Below are 6146 nucleotides of genomic sequence, written 5' to 3'. Positions count from 1 at the left end.
CCAGGACCCTCAACCTCCTACAATCAGCATTATTTCCATCCTAACTGTAGAACATCATTCATTCTTCTGGATTATGAACTTGGGTTAAAAAAACATCTAGAAAAATTAAGCCTCCCCCCTCTCCCCACCTCACCTTGAAGTTTATGTAAAAAGTTGACGTTTATGTAAAAGGAGTTACTAGACTAATTTTGCATGGAAGAAAAGTGATGTTAGGACTCTAATTCTCTGTTACTTTTCTGTTTTATATAACATAGATTCTAGATCTACACCCAAATACAATCAACAACAGGCTAAGGTCCCTCTTTCCTCCTGAGCTGACACTAGAAATCATGAATTCATCTGGGCTCATATTATACCATTTCTGTCCTCTACCTCAACAAAACAAAACACAATTTAAATCATACTATCTGCTACATTCCAGTTCTTTGGTGTTGTAAAACATACTTTTTAGGACATATTTTAAATAAACTATTTAAAATACTTTAGAAACACGATAGAAATTGACTTTTAATCTGTTACAAATTATTTTATTCACTTATTTTATTATTTATTGTTTTGTTTTAAGAGACAGGGTTTTGCTCTGTCTCCCAGGCTGAAGTGCAATGGCTTGATCATAGCTCACTATAACCTCAAACTTCTGGCTTCAAGCAATCCTTTCACCTTAGCCGCTTCTATAGCAAGAACTATAGGACACCACCATCGTACCAGCTAATTTTTCCTATTTTTATAGTGGAAGGGGTCTTGCCATGTTGCCCAGTCTGGTTTTGAACTCCTGGCCTTGGCCTCCCAAACTGTTTTGATCATAGGTGTGAGCCAGCACGCCTAAACCAAAGGTACATTTTAAAATATAATTTGTAACTTGTAAGTTCTCTTATGAGTTCATTAACACAAGTTACAATGTTTCTCATTGAATTTTTACCTTTTTAAGTTACCAGTTATAGGATGGATTTTCCTATAATTTAGCCCTTCATATATCTGAATCAATTTCATTCTAAGGCCAGGTACAGTGGTTCACTTGTAATCCTAGCACTTTGGGAGGCCAAGATAGGAGGATTACTTGAGGTCAGGAGTTTGAGACCAGCCTGAGTAAAGCCAGACCCCATCTGTACCAAAAATAGAAAAAAAATTAGCCAAGTATGGTGGCACGTACCTGTTATCCCAACTACTTTGGAGGCTGAGGCAGGGGGACTGCTTGAGGCCAGGAGTTAGAGGTTGCTATGAGCTAGGCTGAGGCCATGGTACTCTAGCCCAGGCAACAGAGTGTGACTCTCTCTCAAAAAAACAAAAAACTTGGGGCGGTGCCTGTGGCTCAGTGAGTAGGGCACTGGCCCCATATACTGAGGGTGGTGGGCTCCAAGCAGGCCCAGCTAAACTGCAACAACCAAAAAAAAAAAATAGCTGGGCGTTGTGGTGGGCACCTGTAGTCCCAGCTACTCAGGAGGCTGAGGCAAGAGAATCATCTAAGCCCAGGAATTGGAGGTTGCTGTAGCAGTGTGATGCCACAGCACTCTACCGAGGGTGATAAAGTGAGACTCTGTCTCTACCAAAAACAAAAAACTTGGCTCCACACCTGAAGCTCAGTGGCTAAGGTGCCAGCCACACACACCTGGGCTGGAGGGTTCGAACTCAGTCCGGGCCTGCCAAACAACAATGACAACTCCAAAAAAAAAAAGCTGGGCATTGTGGCAAGCACCTGTAGTCCCAGCTACTTGGGAGGCTGAGGCAAGAAAATTACTTAAGCCCAAGAGTTTGAGGTTGCTGTGAGCTGTAATGCCATGGCACTCTACCAAGGGTGACATAATAAGTCTCTGCCTCAAAATAAATAAATAAATAAATATAAATAAATAAATTAAATTAAATATTTTTTAAAAACCCCCAAAATACTTTCATTCCAATATTAGATAGAAAAACCCTTAATACTTTTATTTTTTTGAGACAGAGTCTCACTATGTTGCCCTCAGTAGAGTACCAAGGCATCACAGCTCACAGCAACCTCAAACTCTTGGGCTTACACAATTCTCTTGCCTCAGCCTCCCAAGCAGCTGGGACTACAGGCGTCTGCCACAACACCCGGCTATTTTTTTTTTGTAGTTATCATTGTTGTTTGGCAGGCTGGGGCTGGGTTCAAACCTGCCAGCCCTGGTGTATGTGGCTAGCACCCTACCTGCTGAGCTACAGGCGCTGAGCCTCTTAATACTTTTTTCAAGTACAGGAGTGGCCACACTTAAATTTTTCATAAGTAACAACCTACTTGCACCCCTCTCCACACTTGTCGTCACATCTCAAGCCAGACTTTTAAAATTATTATTGGTGGGGTTGTGCCTGTGGCTCAATGGGGTAGGGCGCCGGCCCCATATACTGGAGGTAGCAGGTTCAAACCCAGGCCCCAGCCAAAAAACTGCAAAAATTATTATTGGTACGGGGGTGGGGTCTTGGTGTGTACCACATCTTTTGGGGGCAAGACACGATTGTTAAGAGGGACTTTATTACCACATCTTTTGGGGGCAAGACACGATTGTAAGAGGGACTTTACTTAACAAATGCAATCAATGTAAGCTGATTTCTTATACCCTCAATGAATCCCCAACAATAAATTAAAAATAAATTATTATTGGTACATACCTAGGGATTTCTGGAATACGAAATTCAGGGCCACGACTGTGGATGACAAAAGAGAAGCTTCATTATTTTGCATTTTTTTCTTTTTTTATAATCCATCTTCCTCATTCTGATTTATACTTCCAAATAAAGCAGTTATATATAAACTTTTGCCTCAGGCATTGCTTTCTGGGGAAACTTGACCAGATCAGACATTATTTATGTTATTAATTTGATTATCTTTCTGAGAAGCTCATAGAGATTTAAAGCCTATCAGAACAACAAGGTATCTTTTGGGGGAAGTGAATTGTAGAAGACCAAACTGTAGGAAAAATGAAAGCTGTTTCTCTGATTCTAGAAGGCAGTAAAGCTCCAAAGCTGAAACAGTGCGACAATGAATTAAATAAGACCTTAACAAGAGAAATCTGAGGTGACCTCCCCCGAGAGGTACTTTCACTCCGCAGATTTCCACAATGTTGTGGGTATCCATAGTCACACGGAGAGGCTCCTGTATGTTTAGAGCATTCCTCTCCTTTTTAGCTCTAGGATCTTCATGGTTTGCAACATTCCACCCTCTACCTGGATGAAACATCAGTGCATGAAATTCTCCTTCCATTTTCACCAGTGGAAAGAAAACCTACGGTTGGGCAGATTCCAGCCATTCATGGAGACTCAGGCTCTGTAAGTAATGTCCATTTAATCTCTTCTCATAAAATTGAATTCCTTGGGAGGCAGAACAGAGTAATACTTAAGAGCTGGGGATCTTGAATGAAGGGACTGGATTCACATTCCAGTTCTGTACTTCCCAGGTGAGTTTGGACAAGTTATTTAACTTCCTTAAGTTTACATTCTTCCACCTTCAAAATGCAGATCACCAAGGAGCCAACTTCACTAGATTATTGTCAGGATCAAATGGGATAATCCAGGTAAAGTGCTTAGCACACAGCCTGGCACGCTGAAGAGACACTGTAGTAGAAACAACTCAATGCTTTCTCTAAAGGAAAAGCTGAGAAGATGTCCTGTGGGGGCTGATTTGAATTGTTTAGGGAAGCAAAACAGAGGCTTTACTGTTACTGAGGCAAGCAGATTACCTCTGAGGGCTTTTAATTAATTAAAACCCCACAAAATCCCTTAAGTACTGATACTTGTTTAGAAAGATCGTTGACTTCAGAGAAAAAGCAGAGTAAGTTAAAAGTAAAATTAAAGTGGTAACAGTGATAAACCAACCAGAACGAGGAATAGCTATTATATAGGTAACAGCATTTTTTTTTTTTTTTTGAGACAGAGTCTCACTTTGTTGCCCTCAGTGGAGTGCCATGGCATCACAGCAACCTCAGACTGTTAGACTCAAGTGATTCTCTTGCCTCAGCCTCCCAAGTAGCTGAGACTACAGGCACCTGCCACAACGCCTAGCTATTTCTTAAAGATGGGGGTCTCCCTCTTGCTCAGACTGGTCTCGAACTTCTGAGCTAAGGCAATTTGCCTGCCTTGGCCTCCCAGAATACTAGGATTATAGGCCTGGTGGCTCATGCTTGTACTCCTAGCACTTTGCGGAGCCGAGGCAGGTGCATTGTTTGAACTCAGGGGTTCAAGACCAGCCTAAGCAAGAGCAAGACCCCATTTCTACTAAAAATACAAAAAACTAGCCAGGCATTGTGGTACACTCCTTAAGTCCCAGCTACTTCAGCTGAGCCCAAGAGTTTGAGGTTGCTGTGAGCTAGAATGCCACGGCACTCTACCCAGGGTGACAGAGTAAGACTCTATCTAAATAAATAAATAATTAGCAATTTATAAAAAATATCAGAAAGGAAATGCTTTCAGAAAAGAAATTGGGGCTGATGCAGTGGCTCATGCCTATAATCCTACCACTCTGGGATGCTGAGGCAAGTTAGAATTGCTTGAACTCAGGCGTTCAACACCAGCCCGAGCAAGAGTGAGACCTGTCTCTACTAAAAATAGAAAAATTGGCCAGGCTTCCTGGTGTGTGCCTATAGTCCCAGTTACTTGGGAGGCTAAGGCAGGAGGCCAGGAGTTCAGGAGTTTGAGTTTGCAGAGAGCTAAGATGATGCCACTGCAGTCCACCTGCGGGGACAATGGAGCAAGACTGTCTCAATAAAAAAATAAAACTAAATTAAAACCCTGATAATAGCTCCCGGCTGGTGAAGAAAGCCCTTCCTCTTATAAAAAAATAAAAAATAAAACCCTAATTATATTGGTGATTCTGGGGAGGAAAAAGGGATGGCTGCAGGACTGGAGTGGGGGGAAGATTTCTACTTTAGGTTCATTTGTACCTCTTGAACTCTGAACAATATACATGTATTTATTATCTGTTTAAAAATAAACAAAGACAGTTTAAAATTTGCCTTACCATTTGTTATCTCTATGTTTAACCATCTTTTACAGGCATGCAAGCAATATGTTGGCCTTGTGCTACTTAAATTCTCCTGTCCATACAGTGGTACCTACTCAAATTGGAGTCATGGTATCCAGAAAGAACAGTCTGTAGGTGTCACACTTTGTATATTCATTACTAATGATTATGGCTAACATTAGCACCACAACATTCATTTAATCAACCCTTTAAATATTGACCAAGTGCACCATCTGGCTTTTAGAGCATAAGCTGACTCTCCTGATAATCTTTCAACCGTCTCTGAGGCAATAGGAATAACACAGTTATGGTAGTCCTAAATTTTCATACAATAGTCAATGTCTATTCAAAATGAATATTTGATGAGTCCCTACTACATATTAGATATAGCTATGCTAAGCTCAAAGATGAAGATTCTGTGCTTTTGAGAAGCTCAGAATCTTATGGGGGAAATAAGTACTAACTTCCTGTATGTATGGCACAGACCAGACTTCAAAATGTGATACAAATGCTTCCCTCTGAGGGCTACAATATATCTTTCCATACTGCCCAAGTGGAAAGAATGGTAATTACGGGATCAATAAAATTCTTTCTTTTTGGCTCATGGACTAGAAATCCCCAAGGAGGGTCAGCAGGCGGTGGAGGTAGAACTAGAAAGACAGAGGAAGAAGGAATCCAGTCAACAGAGCTGCCCCTGAACACCCTGCAGTTCCAGAATCCAGCTCTGAGGCCTGTTCTCTGGGTCTCTTAGATTCTCTAAAATGTTGTAATTTCTACAAGTTATCTTTTAGAATAAGGTATTGTCTTCCTATAGCCCCTTCCTCCTTATTTAATTAACAGATCAAGCTCACCAGAACACAAAGGCAATACTGTCCCAAGACAGACCAATCATAGTAATTCATAAGTGAATACAGTAACATGACCACGCCATGGGCCTGGGATCTAAGCTAAGTTCATGGTCATCTTTCCCTGAGACTTTTCCAAGTGGAATTGTCACAAAGGCAGGAGAGTAAGTTTAGAGCTCCCAGCAGCCATGGTTCTATCCTCAGGGGAAAGAATAGCCTGAGAATGAGCAGGATATACAAAAGAATCAGGGATGAGAGATGAAGAGATGGGGCAAGGGGAGACATCTGAGGTCTGACAATTAAGCTATTGAACTCACCCTAGAAAAAGTGCT

This window comes from Nycticebus coucang, chromosome 7 (genome assembly GCF_027406575.1).
Source record: "Nycticebus coucang isolate mNycCou1 chromosome 7, mNycCou1.pri, whole genome shotgun sequence".
In the NCBI taxonomy this organism is placed as follows: Eukaryota; Metazoa; Chordata; class Mammalia; order Primates; family Lorisidae; genus Nycticebus; species Nycticebus coucang.
Note: the sequence above shows the minus strand (reverse complement) of the source record.